This window comes from Neovison vison, chromosome 3 (genome assembly GCF_020171115.1).
Source record: "Neovison vison isolate M4711 chromosome 3, ASM_NN_V1, whole genome shotgun sequence".
NCBI classification, from domain to species: Eukaryota; Metazoa; Chordata; class Mammalia; order Carnivora; family Mustelidae; genus Neogale; species Neogale vison.
This window is the reverse complement of record NC_058093.1, coordinates 195,196,875-195,216,666: the sequence shown is the minus strand read 5'-3', so window position 1 is coordinate 195,216,666 and position 19,792 is coordinate 195,196,875. Positions and strand designations below refer to the sequence as shown.

Sequence of the window (19,792 nt, the reverse complement as noted above, 5' to 3'; positions counted from 1 at the left end):
TTCCTTAGCCAACTATGACACCCTCACACCGAGGAAACACTGATCCCAGTGCACAGGGGGGAAATTCTTCCCCAGATATGCACATCAGAAAATCACTGGGCAAATACCTCCCAAGAAATTTATTAGGGTGAAAATGAGTTACAAACTCATACACTGACAATTTTTCACTGCAAACACATACAACTGAGTCACGTTCTGAGGGACGCTGAATGTAGTATTTCAGTATCCAATAGCTAGAAATAAAGCAAATCTGCTCCCATCCATCAATACTTGCATAAAGACCAGTATCACTGAAAAGGAGGGTTCTCACAACCATGCACACTGTGCCAGTTAAGATCGGGGGGACTTTTCCTTTACTAGCTCTCACAACTGACACTGGTACTGTCTCTTGGTAGGAAGTTTGACACATATATACACTGCCTGGGATCAATGATAACATCAATTGAAGGGTTAACTTAGAATCTTAGAACACAAGGTGATTGACGTATGTTCATGAAAACATTAATATATCAATGTATGTAGATTTCAAAGATGAATGGCAGCAAGACTCAAAAAACACGTGGTTTGTGATCTACCTCTCGTGTATCCTTAATTATAATACTCTCCTCATAAATTGGAAAGGATTTATAAATTAATTACATGATTAGAAACATTTCTATTTTCTTTACTTATTTGAGAGTGAGAGAGCTAGAGAGGGGCAAGAATAGTCCAGGTTGGGGAGAACAATATGGCAGATGGCGAGGAGCCAGAGAAGAAAAGAAGGAGAATAGAGGAGCTTCTGGCTGAGAAAATGGCTGTTGATGGTGGGTTGGGGGAACACTGGAGACTGGGAAGGTCGCTGGAACCATGGAAAGAAGTTCCTCGAGTGATCTGGACCCTTCAAACACCCTGATTTCGAACCGAGCACTGAATCTCTCCAGTTTTTGTTAGATACATGTAAAGTTCTAGTCATTGGAGCTGGTGGCTTAGGATGTGAGCTCCAGAAAAATCTGGTGTTGTCTGGTTTTAGACAGATTCATGTTATAGACATGGGCACTATAGATGTTTCCAATCTAAATAGGCACTTTTTATTTAGGCCCAAAGATGGTGGAAGACCTAAGGCTGAAGTTGCTGCAGAATTTCTAAATGACAGAGTTCCTAACTGCAATGTAGTTCCACATTTCAACAAGATTCAGGATTTTAATGACACTTTCTATAGACAATTTCATATAATTGTATGTGGACTGCACTCTATCATAGCCAGAAGAGGGATAAATGGCATGTTGATATCCCTTCTGAACTATGAAGATGGTGTATTAGATCCAAGCTCCATTGTCCCTTTAATAGATGGGGACAGAAGGTTTTAAAGGAAATTCCCAGGTGATTCTTCCTGGAATGACTGCTTGTATTGAATGCACACTAGAACTGTATCCTCCACAGGTTAATTTTCCCATGTGCACCATTGCGTCTATGCCCAGGCTACCAGAACACTCTATTGAGTATGTAAGGATACTGCAATGGCCTAAGGAGCAGCCTTTTGGAGAAGGAGTTCCATTATATGGAGATGATCCTGACCATATTCAGTGGATTTTCCAAAAGTCCCTCGAGAGGGCATCACAATATAATATTAGGGGTGTGACCTATAGACTCACTCAAGGAGTAGTAAAACGAATAATTCCTGCAGTAGCTTCTACAAATGCGGTCATAGAAGCTATGTGTGCCACTTAGGTTTTTTAAATAGCCACAAGTGCATATATTCCTCTTAATAATTACTTGGTATTCAGTGATGTAGATGGACTATACACATACACATTTGAAGCAGAGAGAAATGAAAGCTGCTCAGCTTGTAGTCAGCTTCCTCAAAGTATTCAGTTTTCTCCATCTGCTAAACTACAGGAGGTTTTGGATTATTTAACCAATAGTGCTTCTCTGCAGATGAAATCTCCAGCCATCACAGCTACATTAGAGGGAAAAAATAGAACACTTTACCTACAGTCAGTAACCTCTATTGAAGAACGAACAAGGCCAAATCTCTCCAAAACGTTGAAAGAATTGGGACTTGTTGATGGGCAAGAACTGGCAGATGCTGATGTGACCACACCACAGACTGTACTATTCAAACTTTGTTTTACTTCTTAAGGAAAATAAACTTGTACATAATAGAAAACTCATGGAAATATATTATGTGGATGCTAAGGCATTTAATGTAATTTTTAGCATTAGTGTTGCTGGAATTTGACTTTTATATAATGAACCACTCTTTTTAAAATTTATAACTTCCCCTTGAAGACAGAATTTTGGGGTTGGTACTTTTAAGCATTTTCATTAGTAATATGGGAAATGATGCTTGGAGGGAGAGAATGAACAAATGTATTGCTTCATTCAAAATAAAAGGCAAGCGCTCTCTTGTGTCTGACTTTTGATACTGTGGTCTAAGAATGCATTCCTCAGCTTTCATTTGAGCACCCACATAAAGAAAAGATGTCCCTCTAAAGAAAAAAATAAAATTAAGTTTTAAATGACCTTGACTATTACACCCTGACATCTAGAACATGTTGAACATAGCCCATTTCTTGCTTGATTTAATACTCATTTAATTGTGGTTGTTCAAATGAATATTGATTATTGCAAAGGTTACCTTGTCTATAATAATTTGTAAATGGTATTATAGCTGAATACCTGTGCATGGATATGGGAACTATTTTCATGTTTACTTGTAGTGCCATAGAGGCCAGTATGCACAATATTAAAGCCAAGACATGGATGTTTAAAAGATTTTAATGCTCAGGCAGTTATCACTGATGCTTTCACACTATTTATTAATAAAATCATATATCGTATTTAAAAAAAAGAATAGTCCAGATTGGGCAGCAGAGAAGAGGGAGAGGAAGCAGTCTTCACATTGAGAAGGGTGTCCAGTGCAGGGCCCGATCCTCCAGGATCCAGAGATACTGACCTCAGCCAAAGGCAGATGCTTAACCAACTGTGCCACCCCGGGACTTGCAAATTAATTTAATCTTTTAGAGTGGTGCTGATTTTGAAGAATTGTGTGTATCAGGACAGGAATTAAACTGTACTTTTCAGATTCAGGCAGTGACGTCTTCCTCCCCCTCTATGAGAATTTGGTAGCCAGCTGCTTTTCTCCACCACCAAGAATTGCTCCTTATGTCTTGGCCTGAGAATGTGTAAGACCACTGCCGATATGGAAACAGTCCCTGATTTAGAAGATTTAGAACAGGAGGGGATATGTATGCTCCCTTCCATAAACACAAAGCACATCCAGGAATGCCTGTATGTTTCTTTTATTTAAAGGACAAACTCTTGATTTAGGCTCAGGTCCTGATATCAGGGTTGTCAGATTGAGCCCGTGACATGTGTCATACTCTGCACCACAGATGGAGCCTGCGTAAAGGTCTCTCTCTCCCTTCATACCTCCCCTTCCAATATTGGCTACCAGAAGTTCCACAGTGTCTATGCCAGACTAAAGGAGGAGTGTGTAGGACAAGAGGTGATCCCGACATCAATCACCATTGGCAACTAGTGACAGGAGACTAAATAAACTTCCTGCTGCTCCCAGAACCAAACAAAAGACTTCCAGAAATCCTATTACAACTGCATTTCACATGACCTCTTGGCAATGCTTACTTCTCCTAGAATCTTCATATTAGAAATATGTTCTCATTCATCTACCCTGAATCTTCAGTGATATGGAATTCCTACAGGAGATGTGCAAACACTCTACCTCCTCATGTCTTCTCTACTCTATGTGAGTGACCTTCTTACTGACCCTCTTGATTTTGGCTGAGATGATGATTCCAGGGTTGTGAGATCGAGCCCTGCAAAGTGTGTGGTGCCTGCCCAGTGTCTCCCTCTCTCTCTCACCTCTCCCTCTTAAAAAAAAAAGACAAACAAACAAACAAACAAAAACAGCACGTCCACTCAGAGATCAATTTGTAAAGATGCCCGATATTTTTTACTCTAGTTTACTGGTCCTAAAAAGAATGTGTTGATAGAAAACACTATTTTGGAGAGAATGTCTATTTATAAAATAACCCTGCAAAAATTCAGGATTCTGCTAACAGAAGCAAACTGTAGTTCAGATTTTTTTTTTTTTTTGGAGGAGGGACTTGCAGAAAATTCTCCATATGTGCCACTAGGTAATTTTCCCCAAGCAACAAATTCTAGTTATTCTGGCTAAAGGTACATCTCCAATTTAATCGAAAAGAAGAAGGTATCTTTCCCTCCGGAAGAAAGACAGAAACCAGCAAAAGAGGCACCCACGTCACACCATGAACCTCAACCCAGGCAGAAAGTTCAGAACCAGGAAAACTTACTGCTGTGATGTACATCCACCATGGAGACAACAGGGGTCACACTTCTGTACGTGTTGCACTTGAATCTGCACTGAAGAGACAGAGGCCAGGTGCATTGGATGCTGCCAAGGAGGTAAAGTCACCTGAGCCTCGAAGCACCACCTGTAAAAACACAGAGAGCATTTAGCTGAGGTTTCAGGACCCATACTCAGGAAGACACAATGTCATACAAAACTGAAAGCATGCTCCTCCCTTCCAGCAAAGAGCACAAGCTCAAAGAGGCCGAAACCACAGGATCCCGAAATTTGTGAAAGACTTAGCATTGCTGCTGGCAGACCTTCAAATAATACATGCATGGTAAGTTGCCTACCAGGAGTTCCATGATATCTATGCCAGTCCCAATCAGAAGGATGTGGGCCAGGAGATGGCCCAGAGGTCAATCATCATTTGCAATTAGTGACGAGAGTCTAAGTAAAGTTCCTGCTGATCTGAGAACCCGAACAGAAGATCTGCAGAAACCCTATTTCAACTGCATTTTGCATGACCGTTCTAGGGTTGCTTACTTCTCCTTGAATCTTTTTTAACTTTTGAAATGCGTTCTCATTAATCTACCCCGTATCTTCAATGACACAGAATTCCCATAGGAGATATGCACATACTCTACCTTCTCAATGTCTTTTCTACTCTACATGAGTGACTCTGTTAGTCTTTCTTTCTCTTTCCACAACTCTTTTTGGCTGAAATGAGCCTCTGGTCTTTCCTTTCTAAGACATCCCTCTCATGGACCCTGGAACTCAAAAAAAAAAAAAAAAAAAAAGGAAAAACCCAACAACTAATCACCACCCAATATGAATGTAACCTATACTTTGGAGATTGAAGTTGTTTCACTCCTAACCAGCGACTATGCTACTGACCCAAAGGGTCAGCCCTCCAGCAACCAATTTCTAGAGGATTCTGGGACAATTTGGGGTATAGTTCTGATAGGATTTTCCCAATAAGGAAACACTGCCAGCCTCCAAACCTGATTGCAAACTAAATAGATTCAGGGCTTCATGGGACCCACTGTGAGGCAAAGAAATGCCTGGTGGTGGTGGCAGCGGGTGCCAGTCCACACGGCTGATGGATTTCAGTTCAACGGATTTGGGATGGTTTCTTAGATGCAAGAAGGCAGCCACAAGCACACTTGGTTTATTAGCATCTATTCTAACTAAGCCTGGAAGGCATAGTGATGGACCATTTCATCCAGATTTTGAAACCCTGCTGTGTTGGGAACTTTTCATGAGGAATCTCTAGAGTTAAATTTCAATAGTGTCCAAGCCAAAGCCAAGCACGATACTCCCATCAGGCTTGACTGCAATACCTGTCGATTTTGGTTGATTCCTCTTCTCGAGGTCCCCCAAATATCCTGAGGTTCCTATAACTGCCAACAAATAACTTTCCCTACTCATCTGGCAAGGCTCCTGGGCACTGTGTCATTGAAGTGTGAATCTTCTATTGCCAAGGGTCTCCACAAAGCCACCCTTAATTCCTGAAAATTGTGTGGTCATTATCTGACTATATACATGTTACTCTCAAATTGGACATTTCACTCAATCCCTTGGTAAAATAACCAATGTTTCCAGCAGTGTCCTGTTACAAGAAAAAGACACTTGTGCTGAACTTACGTCAATAATCCTAAGTACCTTGGAAGAAAGAATTCTCCCTGACAGCTTCTGAATGATGGAGGATTCAGGGAGGGAGAGAAGTTAAATGTTCCCATTTGCTCACACAGAAATATTTCATCACATTTCTGTAGATCATGGACACTTTCAGATCCAGAAATACAGATATATGAATACAGATACAGATACATGGATAATTTCCCTCAATCTGGAAGAAGAAACATTAAAGAACCAGCAATGTTTTAAACAAGAGTCACAAAGGTAGACTCATCTCCCTCAACTCATTCAGTCCCCCCTTATTAATTCTTGTTCAGCGAATGCAGCTTTTCCATGAGTTCTGCAAATCTGTACCCATTTGAGTTTGAGGATTTTCACGATCAAACACTAAGACCCCATGAGACACATCACCATGTAAAGTCACAGGCATTTAGTGGTAGAGTAGGAATGAAAGGCCTGTGGACACACGATTAATGAGATATATTTTCACCAAACTTTGAAAGCAAGACATCAGCATGGAGGCAGAGAGGACACAAGACCTGCATCCTGCTTCCTAGGGCATGGCGTGTCCATAGAATTTCCATATCTCCAAGCCAAACACACTCATGTCTTCTGAGCTAAGGGTTCTGCTTCTAGAATTTTCTCCGAAGGAGAAAACCAGAGGCGTTGTAAAGGATTTGAACCAGTGTTCATGGAGGCTTCCTGGATGATGGTGAAACCCTGCAGCCCACCGTCTTACCCAAGGCCCACAAAACTGTTCAGTGCCCACTTTGCATCCACCATGGTCAGGCAGGTCTAGCCCTTTCTCGCCCAGTTTCACAGCACACCCTCTCCTGGTGTCCACCAGGCCACTCAGCCTCTGTGTCCCATGTCCTTGATGGAACTCCTTGGAAGGTGGTAACCTGCATAGGGGTGGAAGGAGCAAATATACTCCTTCCCACCCTTTATTCCTCTTTGCACCCATCCAAGGTTTGTGCAGGAGGAGCAGAGCTGCAGGGACATGCAGATAGGGTTCTTCTTCTGTAAAGCTTCCAAGAATCCCCTTGCACAGAGCCTGAGCCTTAGCACTTAGCAGGATATTTTGGTCTCTAACCCCAGTACCCACCCCAGCCACGAGGCAGCATTCCATATGCCAGCCTCCTCAGAAAGAACTCCTGCACCCTAGCTAGCTTCCCTCCATCCAATGCCCAAGTGCTGACCTAGGCATTCGAAAGGAGACTGGATTAGGAGACACACACACTGTAACCAGGTGCCTGACTGCACGTCACACCACACCTTCTACTTCAGGTTTGTGGTGATGGCAGAATTCCCGCTGTGTGCTTTTTGCCCTGACACATGCCGACCTTCCAATGTGTCACAGAGTATAGAGCTGGGCTTCAGCCGCCCTGTGATCTGGCTGTCTGATGCAGCTGCCTGGGCCTGCCCACCTCCCTCCCTGCCTCCAGTCCTTTCCTATGAGCATATTCCTAGGCCTTGCGACTCTGGCTCTGCTCCGGTGCCCCCGGTCCTGGTTGCAGGCCATCAACAGGCAGTTGAGGAGCCACAGACACTGGCTTGCTGGCCCTGTGTTCCCCTCAACCCAACCACCATCGTGACCAATGTGGACCCAAGTGCCAGATAGGACTGCAGCCCCTGCCTTCCTGCTCAACCTCAGGGGGCACTTCTGAAGCAAGTCACGTCAGACCCAAATACCTGCTCCCAGCCCCCTCCCCACCAGCCGAATAACCCCTAGAGACAGATGTATAGGGAAGCCAACATATTCTACACTCCAGGCATTGCATATCACTCAGCCTTTCATGGTACGCAGGTGGGTCAGAGGAGGATTCAGCACAACAGCACAAACAACATGAGTAGTGAGCAAATGTGCTACTCCCGGGGCAGAAACATTTCAAGATACCCTGCAATTACAACCCTGGTTGTAAGCCTACCTGTGATCCAGTAAGAGCCCTGCTCTGACATTGATGAGGCAACCACAGACCAAGAATACCTCTGCAGGTAAATGGGCCCAAATATATCCTGGATACATTCATTTTGTTGTTTTTATTTTGCTCCAATGTCCAGGAAGATATCTCTGGGGCATGGTTGGGGCTCTCGATTCAAGAGCACAGGATGTTAATGAGCCATATGTTCCCCTCAACACAAGTCCTGAGACAGGCCAGGTCAAGCTACTACCCATGGGCTACTGTGTGACCTCAGCAGGGCCAAAGGACAGCCTGCTCCCTCGATGTGGAGAGAACAGGGATGCAGTCCCTGTGCCTCACATTTGGAAGCCAGAACTCTAAGGGAACTATGCATGTGGGCTGTTTGTAGCACAGAAACTGGCAGGCATCCCGCTGCCCTGAAAGCCACCCAGGCTCCTGGAGGCCTCAGAGTGGGGTTTCAGTGGCTGCCCTGAATTCCAGATCGCTCCTGCTCTGTCCTGACATTGACCTAACCTGGAACCCCTGTGGTACCTCCAAGGTTGGGTGGCATAAAAAGGGCCTAGAGTAGTCGGGGTGGCCCTGGGAAGGGAACCACTGAGGCAAATCCCAAAATGAGGCTGGAGGACATATCATGGGCTCACTGATATGGGAACCCATAGAAGATTGCTGTGGGAACAGGGAGCCCAGAGTCTGTGGAGGGTGTTCACATCACTGCCTCAACAGCTGTGTCCCTGTCGAATGACTGAATCTGTCTGTGACCCACATCTTCCATAGAAGTGGGCCTCACAGCACTTTGTACCCCAGGGTTTGTAGAGAAGAAACCAAGACAATGAACAATAAAAGCACCTCACCAGTGCTTGGAACAGAAGCAGCATCCATGAAGACATATCTCCCTAGGATTGCTTTGTAGAAAACGTGTTTTGGAACCCCTGGCTCAGCTGGTCATGTCGTTTTGAACATCAGAGAAAAAGCTCCTGGCTTCAGGGAGCCTCCCTCCAACATGGTGACTCAGAGCCACACTGATCCAGTTACACAACCTCCTCTCCAGGGACATTCCTGCCTGTCTGGTAAATATCGGGCTGTGTAGACACACTACCCTACAAGCTCTGCCCCAGGAAGCTGTGGACCCAGCAAGTTTGTGGCTCCCAGTTGGGCCCAGCTGTCCTCCCCATGTCACCAGGTCAGTGGACCTGGACCTCTGGCCTTACCTCACTTGTCAGTGGTGATGAGAGTGGCCTCTAGGAGTTCCCCAGCCCTGCCTCATCTTTATCATCAGTCTGAATATGTACGCTGAATCTGGGTCCAGCTAAGTGGCTGTGAATTACCTCAACATGGCACCCATCTCCACTGTGGTGAACATGCTGGTGTTGCTGTTGGGCATGCAGTAGATGATCTCATACACTGTGGGTGGGACAGGAGGGCCACACATCAGTCTCATCACCCCCTCGGACCCCACATTCCCGCCACCCCACCACCACCACTCTGCCGTGTTTCTGCCACTTCCTTCCTCTTCTGCCAGCATCTGAGAGGAATGGCAAAGCCATAGTGGCAGATGGAGCCTCTGAGTGCTGGGCCCCCATGACCCTCATTCCCCTTCATCCAGCCCCCTACCAAAATGTGGAAACAGTTTCATCTTTAGTGATTCAATACTTACATAAAACACCAGTACTCATCATATCAGCAATTTAAAACCTCCCAAAAAACCAAGTTCCAGAACCAGAAGCCTTTCATGGTAAATTCTCCCATTCAGGGAAGGATTCATAACAGTCATTTGCCCACTTTTCAAAAAACTAGAAGAGAAAGCTTCTAAACTCATTTGCTGAGGCCAACATAACCCTAATGCAAAAATAAATGAGGACCCCCCAAGAAAAGAGTCTTACAATCCAATATCCCTGATGACCATAAATGCAAAAATGTTCTACAAAATACTAGTGACTCAAGTTCACGAATATGCTGAGAAAATCATATACTATGATCAAGTGGGATCTTGCAGGAATGCAGTGATGCTTTACAGGTACACACTGATCAAAGTGATACAGCACATTAAGAAAATAAAGAATAAAAATGATGTGATCAACTTGAGATCCAGGAAAGCATTTGACATACTTTAATATCCGTTTGCAATCAAAATTTTCAACAGTGCGTGTAGACCAGGAACATACCTCAACACTGAAGAGGCCATATATGGGGTGCCTGGGTGGCTCAGTGGGTTAAAGCCTCTGCCTTAAGCTCAGGTCGAGCCCCGCATCTGGCTCTCTGCTTAGCAGGGAGCCTGTTCCTCCTCTCTCTGCCTCTCTGACTACTTGTGATCTCTCTCTCTCTATCAGATAAATAAATAAAATCTTTTATAAAAAGGCCATATATGACAACCACACAGATTACATCACATCTGATAGTGAAAAGTTTTAGCTGTTTCTATTTCCTCTAAGATCACCTAAGTTAGCAACATTGCTGATCATTCCTTGCCACTTTTGCTGAACACAATATTGAAAATCCAAGGCAGAACAACTATGCAAGAAGATAATCAGAAGGCATCAAAACTGGAAAGAAAGAAGTAAAATGATCACTATTTGGAGATGATATAGAATATAAGGAAAACCTCAAAGAAGCTGGTTAAAAATTGTTCAAACTATGACTAAATTCAGTAAAAAGGCAGGATACAATATCACTACCCCCAAATCTGCTGTGTTTCTATATGCTAATAACGAATCATCAGAAAATAAATTAGGAAGATCATCCCACCTGAAGTGGCAAGAAAAAAGAATAAAATACCCAAGAATATACTTCACCAAGAGGTAAAATCTTCTATGATGAAAATGACAAGATGGTAAGGAAAGAAATTGAAGGCAACACACATAAACCAAGAGACAGCACATATTCATGGGTGAGCAAAATGGAAAAATGTACATACTTCCCTAAACATCTACAGTTTCATTGCAATTCCTGTCAAAATTCTAAGGACATTTTTCACAGAAAGAGAAGAAAGGTTCTAAAAATTTGTATGATGCCACAAAAGACTCTGAATACCAGAGCAATCTAGAGAAAGAACCGCCATACTAAAGGCATCGTGCTTGCTCATTTCAGACTAATGACAAAGCTATAGTAATCAAAACAATCTAACATTGTCATAACAACAGACACACACATCACCAGAAGACAGGAAACAGCCCAGAAGTAAACACAAACATCTATGGTCCGGGACCTTATGACAAAGGAGCTAAGAATAAACAAGGGGAAAAAACAGTCTCTTTTATCAATGTTGCTGGGAATAATGCAGAGCCACATGCAAAAGAACAAAACAGCACCATTCTCTTACACCATACAAAAAATTAACTCAAAATGGGTCAAACAATTGAATATAAGTCCTGGATTTATAAAACCTGTAGTAGAAAACACAGGGAAAAGAAAGGTCCTTGACAAAAGGTCTCGGTAGTGGTGCTTTTAAGCGGAGACCAAAGTAAAAACAAACAAAGAAGCAAAGTGTGGGCCTACATCTAACTATTAAACGTCCAAAAAACAAAGGAAACCATCAACAAAATAAAATGGTAACCTAAGGTAAAATATTTGTAAATTATTTATCCGATAAGGGGTTGATATTCAAAATACAAAGAACTCATGCAACTCAACAACAAAACAAAACAAAACACACAAAAGCACCCAAAACAACAAAAACCCCACAAGTTATTGAGTGTATCAGGATATGTTCCAAATAGACATTTTCCTAAAGAAGACATACAGATGGTCTACACGAACATGAAAAGATGATCATCATTAATAATCAGGGAAATGCAAATCAAACCAGAATGAGGCACTACTTCACACCTGCCAGAAGGGCCATTTTAAAAAACAGAAGGGATAGCAAGTTTTGGTGAATATGTGGAGTAGAGGAAAACTTTAGTGCACCATTACGGGGAGTATACATGGGTGTGGCCACTATGGAAAACAGTATAGAAGTTCCTCAAAAAAATGAGAAAGAGAGCAACCAAAGGAGCCAGAAATTCCCTTTCTGAGTATCTGAAGGGAATGAAAACACTAATTCACAAAAGTATATTCACCCCTGTGTACACTGCAGGATTATTTACAACAGTTAAAATGAAGAAACAACCTAAATGCCATCAGTGGATGAATGAATAAAGAAATTGTGGTCGATAAACACAGTGGAATCCTACTTAGCCATAATAAAGGATGAAATCTTTTGATTTACAACATGGTCGCCCTTGAAGGCATTATGCTAAGTAAAACAGTCCAGACAATAAGACAAATACTAGAAATCACTTACATGTAGAACCTTAAAACATACAAAACAAAAACAAAAATGTGAGCACAAAGACAGAATAGATGGGGGCTGGCAGAAGTTTGAGGTTGGAGGTGGGAGAAATGGGTGAAGGTGTCAAAAGGAAAAAAGAAAACAAACCCAAATATAGCCCCTTGTTTTTTTTTGAATTAAGTAATCTGTACCCCTAACATGACTCAAACTTATAACCTGGAGATCAAGAGTCACACACTCCACCGACCCTGCCAGCCAGGATCCTGGAATTCGCGTATCTTCCGATACTCAATGTATGGAGAAAGGGGAAACTAATTTATTCTATGGTATTTTGAGGGCTAGGTATTTTTTGGTAAATGTACAAATGAAAGAACACATTCTTCAGGGTCAGACACTCAGGAATGTATCTAGTTCTAATATTTATCATGACACTGAGAAAGTAACTTGCCTTTTTAAATATAATTATTTATTTGAGAGACAGAGAAGGGGGGGCATAAGCAGGGGGAGGGACAAAGGGAGATGGAGAAGAAGACTCCCCACTGAGCAGAGAGTCTGAACTGGGGTTTGATCCCAGGAACCTGTGATTATGTCCTGAGCCAAAGGCAAGCTTCAACAACTGAACCACCCTGCTGTCCCTACTTAACCTCTTTTCTGCCTGTTTCCCCACTTCTGAGGATATTATAAATATTTGCTTTTAGAACATCTTCTATTTTTAATTTAATAATAGTTTTTAGATTTGCATGAAATAGAGGTCACTTAGAATAATACATATGAGAGTAGGCCCTCAAAAATGTTCTTAAAAATGTTGTTCTGGGGGTACCTGGGTGGCACAGTCAGTTAAGCAGCTTACTCTTGATTTGGGCTCAAATCAAGATCCCAACTACTGGGAGAGAGCACCACACCAGGCTCCACATTCAGCGGGGACCCTGCTGGAGGATTCCCTCTCTCCATCTGACCCTCCCCTCTCTAGCATATGCTTGTGCATGCAATCTCTTTCTGTCTCTACAATTAATAAATATGTCTTAAAAATCTAATCTTGAACATTTTGTGCTGGCATAATCATTTTCATTATTGAGCAGTATCTCCTAGTTTACAAAGCACTCTTATACATACTTTCTTTTTTTTTTTCTTTTTATTTTTTTATGTATTTTTTTCCAATTAATTTATTTTCAGAAAAACATTATTCATACTTTCTTACTGGAGTCAGAATATCATCCTTAGAGAAGAATTTATTGTGTTTATTTATATAGGAAAATAAAGAAAACCAGATTTAGAGCAGGGCTGTGCTTTGCTCATGAATTCAGAGCTAAAAGATGATCTTCTAATTTTCAGTCCAATGGAGGAAGAAAAGAAAAAATCCAAACACTGTAACAAGAGACAATGAAAGGCGCTAGAAACTGATAATGGAATCAATGCAGTAAGATGATGCAATAATTATAAATGTTTATCCACCCAGCAGTGGAGCAACTAAATATGTAGAGCATATATGAACAGACCTAAGAGAAGCAATCAGCCCATATACCACAAGGAACTTTAATACCTCACTCTTCTCTCAATGGCACACCATCCAGACAGAAGATCACAAAGGAAACATCAGCCTCAGACAACCCGTTACTTACATGGACTTGACAGATACACACAGAACCCTCCATCCAAAAGCAGCACATCGAATGCACTCCTCTCAGGTGAACTTAGAACATTCTCCACCATAGGTCACATGTGAGGCCACAAGTCAAGTCAATAAACTCCAGAAGCTTAAGATTTTCCCAAATGATGAGTGAAACCAAATCGACCATCTTTTCCAAAAACAGTGGTATAGAACTAGAAATCAATTACAAGAAGAAAACTGGAAATTCATAAACACAGAGACTAAACAACATGCTACTGAACAACCAAATGAATTCATAGGAAAACTGATATAGGATCATAGAAATACTTTGAGGCAAATGAAAAAATAATACAATCAAATAAAAGTTATGGAATGCAGTAAAACAGGTTCTAAATGGGGCACCCAATTAGTCAGTGCAGCGCTGTGACTCTTGATCTTGCAGTTTTGAGTTTCAAACCCACGCTGGGCATAGAGATCACTTTAATTTTTTGAAGATGTCATTTATTTATTTGACACAGAGGGAGAGAGAGAGAGAGAGAGAGAGAGAGAGAGAGACTGAGCTAAGTGGAAGGAGCGGCAGGCAGTAGAAGAGGGAAGATGTGGTTCCCCATGCTGAACAGAGAGCTGATGCAGTACTCAATTCCAGGACCCTAAATTCATGACCTGAGCCAAAGTCCAATGCCTAACAGAATGAGCCACACAGGCACCCGTTAGAGCTAACTTATAAAAAAAAAAAGTAGTTCTAAGAAGGAATTTTATAGTGATACAGGGCTAACTCAAGAAACAAGAAACATCTCAAATAAACAACCTAACGTGATACCTCGAGGAAACAGAAAAAGAAAAAATGAAGACCAAAGTTAGTAGAACAAATAAAGGAACACATCAGAACTTAAATAAGTGAAATATAGACTAAAAAGACAACAGAAAGATTTTTAAAAGAAAGAACAACAGATCAACAAAGAGCTGGGTCTTTGAAAAGAACAAAGATGACAGAGTCTCAGCCAGACTCAAGCTAACAAAAAAGAAAGAGGACTCATCATCAGAAATGAATGAGATGTTCCCTGATACCATAGATATGCAAAGGATCATAAGAAAGTCCTATGAACAATTAAACCCCAACAAGATAGATAATCCAAAAGAAAAGGATACATTCCCAGAAACATACAACCTGCTAAGACTGATTCTTGAAGAAACAGAAATTCTCAATAAACCAATGACTAGAAGGGAGATTAAATAAGAAACCAAAAACTTCCAACAAGCGAAAGTCCAGGACCCCATGGTTTCACCGGTGAATTCTATGAATCATCCACAGGAAAAAAATGAATACCAATCCTTCTCAATCTTCCAGAAAAAGAAGAGAAAGGAAAGCTCCCCACCTCATTTTATGAGGGCAGAATGGCCCTTATCGAAACCTCCCAATGTGCCCCAAGAAAATGTCAGACTAGTATCTGTCATGAACATAGACATAAAAATCGTCCCACAAATCAAACTAATGTGCCGCATTCACAAAACGAAGCATCATAGAACCATCATAGAACCAGCATCATAGAACCATCTCAACATATGCAGAAAAAGCATTTGATAGCGCTGCTACCAAATCACTGCCCCCCCATCTGTGCTTCTGCTGCCTGGCTGGTCCCCACACCCAGTACCACGGCCACTCCACTGTGCCATCCACCCACTGCCACCCTGCTGCGCCCCACACATCTGCCTCTGTCCCTTCCATCCCCCAATGCTGACAGGCCGCTGCCACCAGCGCTGCCACCCTCCACCCTGCTACTCCACAGCATTACCCCTTTGTCTCACAACAGCTAACCCTCGCCATAGCTGCCCTGCTGCCCTGTGTGTTGCTCTGTCAGCCCCAATGGCCCTACCACTACCTTGTGCACCCCCAGAACTCTGCCACCCTGCTGAGCCACTCTCCAGTGCTTCTACTGGCCTGGTGCCTGTGTTTACCAGCACCACCACTGCTACCATGGTCACCCTGCTGCTCCTGCCCATCTCCACCATCCCGCCCTGCCCCCAAGCCATGCCATGCCATTGCCAGGCAGCTGCTGCCCCGCTGGTCTCTCCCAACCATATCCGGGCAAATCCATCCCCACTTCACCTCCACGTCTGCTGCCATCCAACTGCACTTCCTTAAGTCACTGCCTTTCTCAAGTCCCTGCTGTCTCACGGCCCCCCACTGCCATTTCTTCACTGCATACGGTCCCCTTGCTGCCGCAGCTGTGCAGGGCCCCTGCCCTGCCCACACAGATATTAACCGGATGCTCTTGCCCTGCTGGTCCCACCAAACACCCCCACATGCTACATGTTGTGCCCCCATCCCTGCTCCAGTGCCTCCAGATTCCCTCCCCGTTGACCTGCTGCTGCCACCCCACTCATCCCACCCTTCTCCCAATGCTGCTCCATCCTGGGTGCCCCCGCCTCGTGACCCTGCCGTCTGCAGCACACCCCTCATTGTGTCCACATTACCATAGCTGCTGTTGCTAAGCTTCTGCCCTGTGCCCCAGGACACTGCTGACCTTCACTGTCCAGTCCCCACTGACATGCATTAAGGCCCTACCCCGACCTTCATGCCCTTCCTGTGCAGTTGCTGTGCCACTGCCTCCCCTTTTGTTCCATTCCCCCTCCTCCCCATGCCACCACCCGCCTGCCACCCCACATGCACCCGTGCAGCCATGCTGTCCAACCCCGCCCACCACCATGCTCATTACTGTCCTGCTGCCCCACTACATTGCTGCTACCATCCCTCTGTGATCTCCCCGCACTCTACCCTGCCGGGTGCCCCACACCCCCACTACCAATCTTCTGCTCCTCACCATCACTGCCCTTTTACCCCCACTCTGTTTCTGATCTGCTGCCGCCCTGTGTCCCACACTTGCCCTATGTCCTGCTGCCCTGTGTCCCATTGCTGCTGGTGTTCAAAGCCCAGTCCTTTGAAGCCCTTCCCTGTTGACTTTCATGCCTGCCCCACCTGCCACGCTGCCCCCGTGCTATTCCAGCCACCCCTCCCTGCAGCTACTACCTAGTGTAAACCCTGCCCCCCAATCTGGAGCCTTCCTGATTTCCTACCCCTGTTCGCGTGCTGCTGCTGTCCCACGAGTCCTACTCCACCTTCCCCGCACTGGAACCACCAGGCTGCCCCCACAACATGAGCCGCTCCCACCACGCTGCAACCCTGTCCACAGCGCCCCCACTTACAACCACCATTGCCTGTCCGCTCTGTCCTGGGTCCCCGCTGCTTCTGCTATCAGTGGTCCCACCCTGTAGACATGCACCAGGCCCAGCAAAGCCAGGCCCTTGTTCGCTGCCTGACCCACCACACCATGATATTGGTGTCCCGCTTATGCCCAGCTAGTCCTGCCCAGGCCCAAGCGACACTACTGCCTAGCTACACCCTCCCCCACTCCAATGCCTCCTGTCTGCCAAGCGAGTGGCTGCCCAGCAAGTCCACCAACCCCCGCACTGCTACCAGCTTTCTGCCCCAAAAAATGCACCCCTGCCACCCTGCTGTGCCCCCCTAGGCAACCTTACTGCTGCGCCACCTCTGTCCTGTGCCCACGCCTCTGCTGTGTTTTGCTGCCCCACCTTGTTGACAGGTACTATGAGCAGGCCCAGTAAGCAAGCCACACTGTCGTTGTGCTGCTGCCTCAGGGCTGGTCCCACACTCCCTACGTTGCCCTGCTGCCTATATTCCATCCCCCCACAGTTGCCACACGGCTTCCCCACTCAGGTGCCACACAGCTTCACCTTACCATGAGAAGCTTCCCTTCCCTGTACCAGTGCTGCCTGGTGGCACCCCCACTCCCTCCCCCACTGACCCCGCCCCCTGAGTGTTTTACCCTCTCTGCCACCTCCTCGCCTGCATGGAGCTTGGCAGCCTTGCCCACCACACCATGACACTGACGCCCCGCTGATGCCAGGCTGGTCCCTCCCCTCCACCCACCATGACCGAGTATCTTCTTCCCCTTCCCTGTGCTCCATTGCCTCACTGCGGCTACCTGTATTACTGCATCGCACGCCCGCTCCCCTGCCCCCCTCATGCAGCCACCATCTTGCTGACCCCCACATGTACCCTTACCACCCTGCTGTACCCCCCACACAACCCTCTTCACCACTGCTTCCGTCTCTCCACTGTTGCCCTGTGTCCCAGCCTCTACTGTGTTTCGGTGCCCCTCCCCCTTGACGTGCAAAAAGGGCCCGCCCTCCACGCCTGCCTAACTGCTGCTACCCCGTCCCCATGACGTGCACAAAGGGTCCTCCCCCCACGCCTGCCCCACTGATGCTGCCCCGCCCACTTTACGAGCACTATGGGCCCGCCCTCCACGCCTGCCCCACTGATGCTGCCTGTCCCCTTGATATATATGATGGACCTGCACATCCCGCCCTCCTAACTACTACTACCCCAACCCATTGAGGTGCAGGATGGGCCCGCCAACCACGACCTCCTAACTGTTGCTGCCCCACCTTCTTGACCTACAGGATGAGCCCGCCCACCACAACCTCCTAAGTTTGATGCCCTGCCCCCTTGACGTGCACGATGGACCCACCCACCAACACCCTCCTAACTGATGCTGGCCCGCCCACTTGACCTGCACAATTGCCCCACCGACCACACCCACCCTGCGGCTGCTGCCCCACCCCATTGACGTGCACAATGCACCCGCCCACCACACTTGCCAAACAGTTGCTGCCCCGCCCCCTTGACATGCATGATGGGCCCGCCCAACCACACCGTTCCTGGTGCTGTTGCCCTGCCCCCTTGACATGAACCATGGCCCCGCCCACCACGCCATCCTAACTGCTGTTGCACTGCTGCCTGGGACTGCTCCCAACTTCTCACTGCTTCTGCTGCCGCCAAGATTCCACCCATCCTCCACAGGTGCCACACAGCTCCCACTCCTCCCAGGGCCACTATTACTTGCCCCCATCCCTGCCTCTGGTGACCCCTGCTCCCTCCCCTGGGATCCCGTCCCCCTTCCTCCGTGTTGTCTCCTGGCTGCCAACCCCTCAGGTCCATGTAGCCCGCCCACCGTGCCATGACCTTGATGTCCTGCTGACGCCCGGCTGGTCCCGCCTCCCCCCACACACCAGGACTGCCTAATGGCTTCCCCCTCCCCCTGCTCCATAGCCTCCCCGCTGTCAGGTGCATTACCACGTTACTTCCACCCTTAATATCTGCCCCCCTCCCCACGCAGCTCACACTGCTAGCACCACATGCACGCCTGCCACCCTGCTGTGCCCCTCACACTGCCCGCCTTACCTCAGCTGCCACGGCTCTGCGACTGCCCTGTGCCCCCAGTCTCTGCCGTGTTTCAGCGCCCCGCCCCCTTGACATGCACGATGGGCCCGCCCACCACTCTCACCTAACTGCTGCTGCCCCGCCCCCATGACGTGCACAATGGGTCCGCTCACCACGCCCTCCTATCCGCTGCTGCCCCGCCCCCATGACATACACTGTGGGCCCGCCCACCACGCCCTCCTAACTGTTGCTGCCCTACCCCTGTGATGTGCACTCTGGGCCCGCCCAACACACTCACCTAACTGCTGCTGCCCCGACCCCATGACGGGCACTCTGGGCCCGCCCACCATGCCCGACCCGCTGCTACTGCTGCTGAGCTGCTGCCTCCGGGCTGGTCCCACCCCCACTCCCGATTGCTGCTGCCTAGATTCCACCCACCCCTGACAGTGACTGCAGGGCTTCCCCACTTGGCTGTCACACAGATCCCACAACATGGGAACTCCACCGCTCCCTGTGCCACTACTGCCTGGCTGTCCCCTCACCTGCCTCTGGTGACCCTTGCTCCCTCCCCAATGGGTCCCTCTCCCCTACCATAGGGTCATCACCTGGCTGCCACCTCCTCCCGCTTGGGCAGACCCATGGCCCAACTTACTACCCCATGCCGTGATGGCCCCATTGCCCCACTGAGTTGCCCTTGATTCCCGCTGCCACACCCCGCCCCCCACAGCTACCACACCGCAGGGTCTTGTTGTCTAGATGCACATCCCCCCATCGCCACTGCAGCCCTCCCCAACTACTC

The 19,792-nt window shown here is 46.6% G+C and overlaps 1 pseudogene; it reads left to right on the top strand.

Annotated features, from left to right (window-relative positions):
• Nucleotides 1-727: 727 nt before the first annotated feature.
• LOC122901973 lies at nucleotides 728-2,170 on the top strand (annotated as a pseudogene).
• Nucleotides 2,171-19,792: the final 17,622 nt, after the last annotated feature.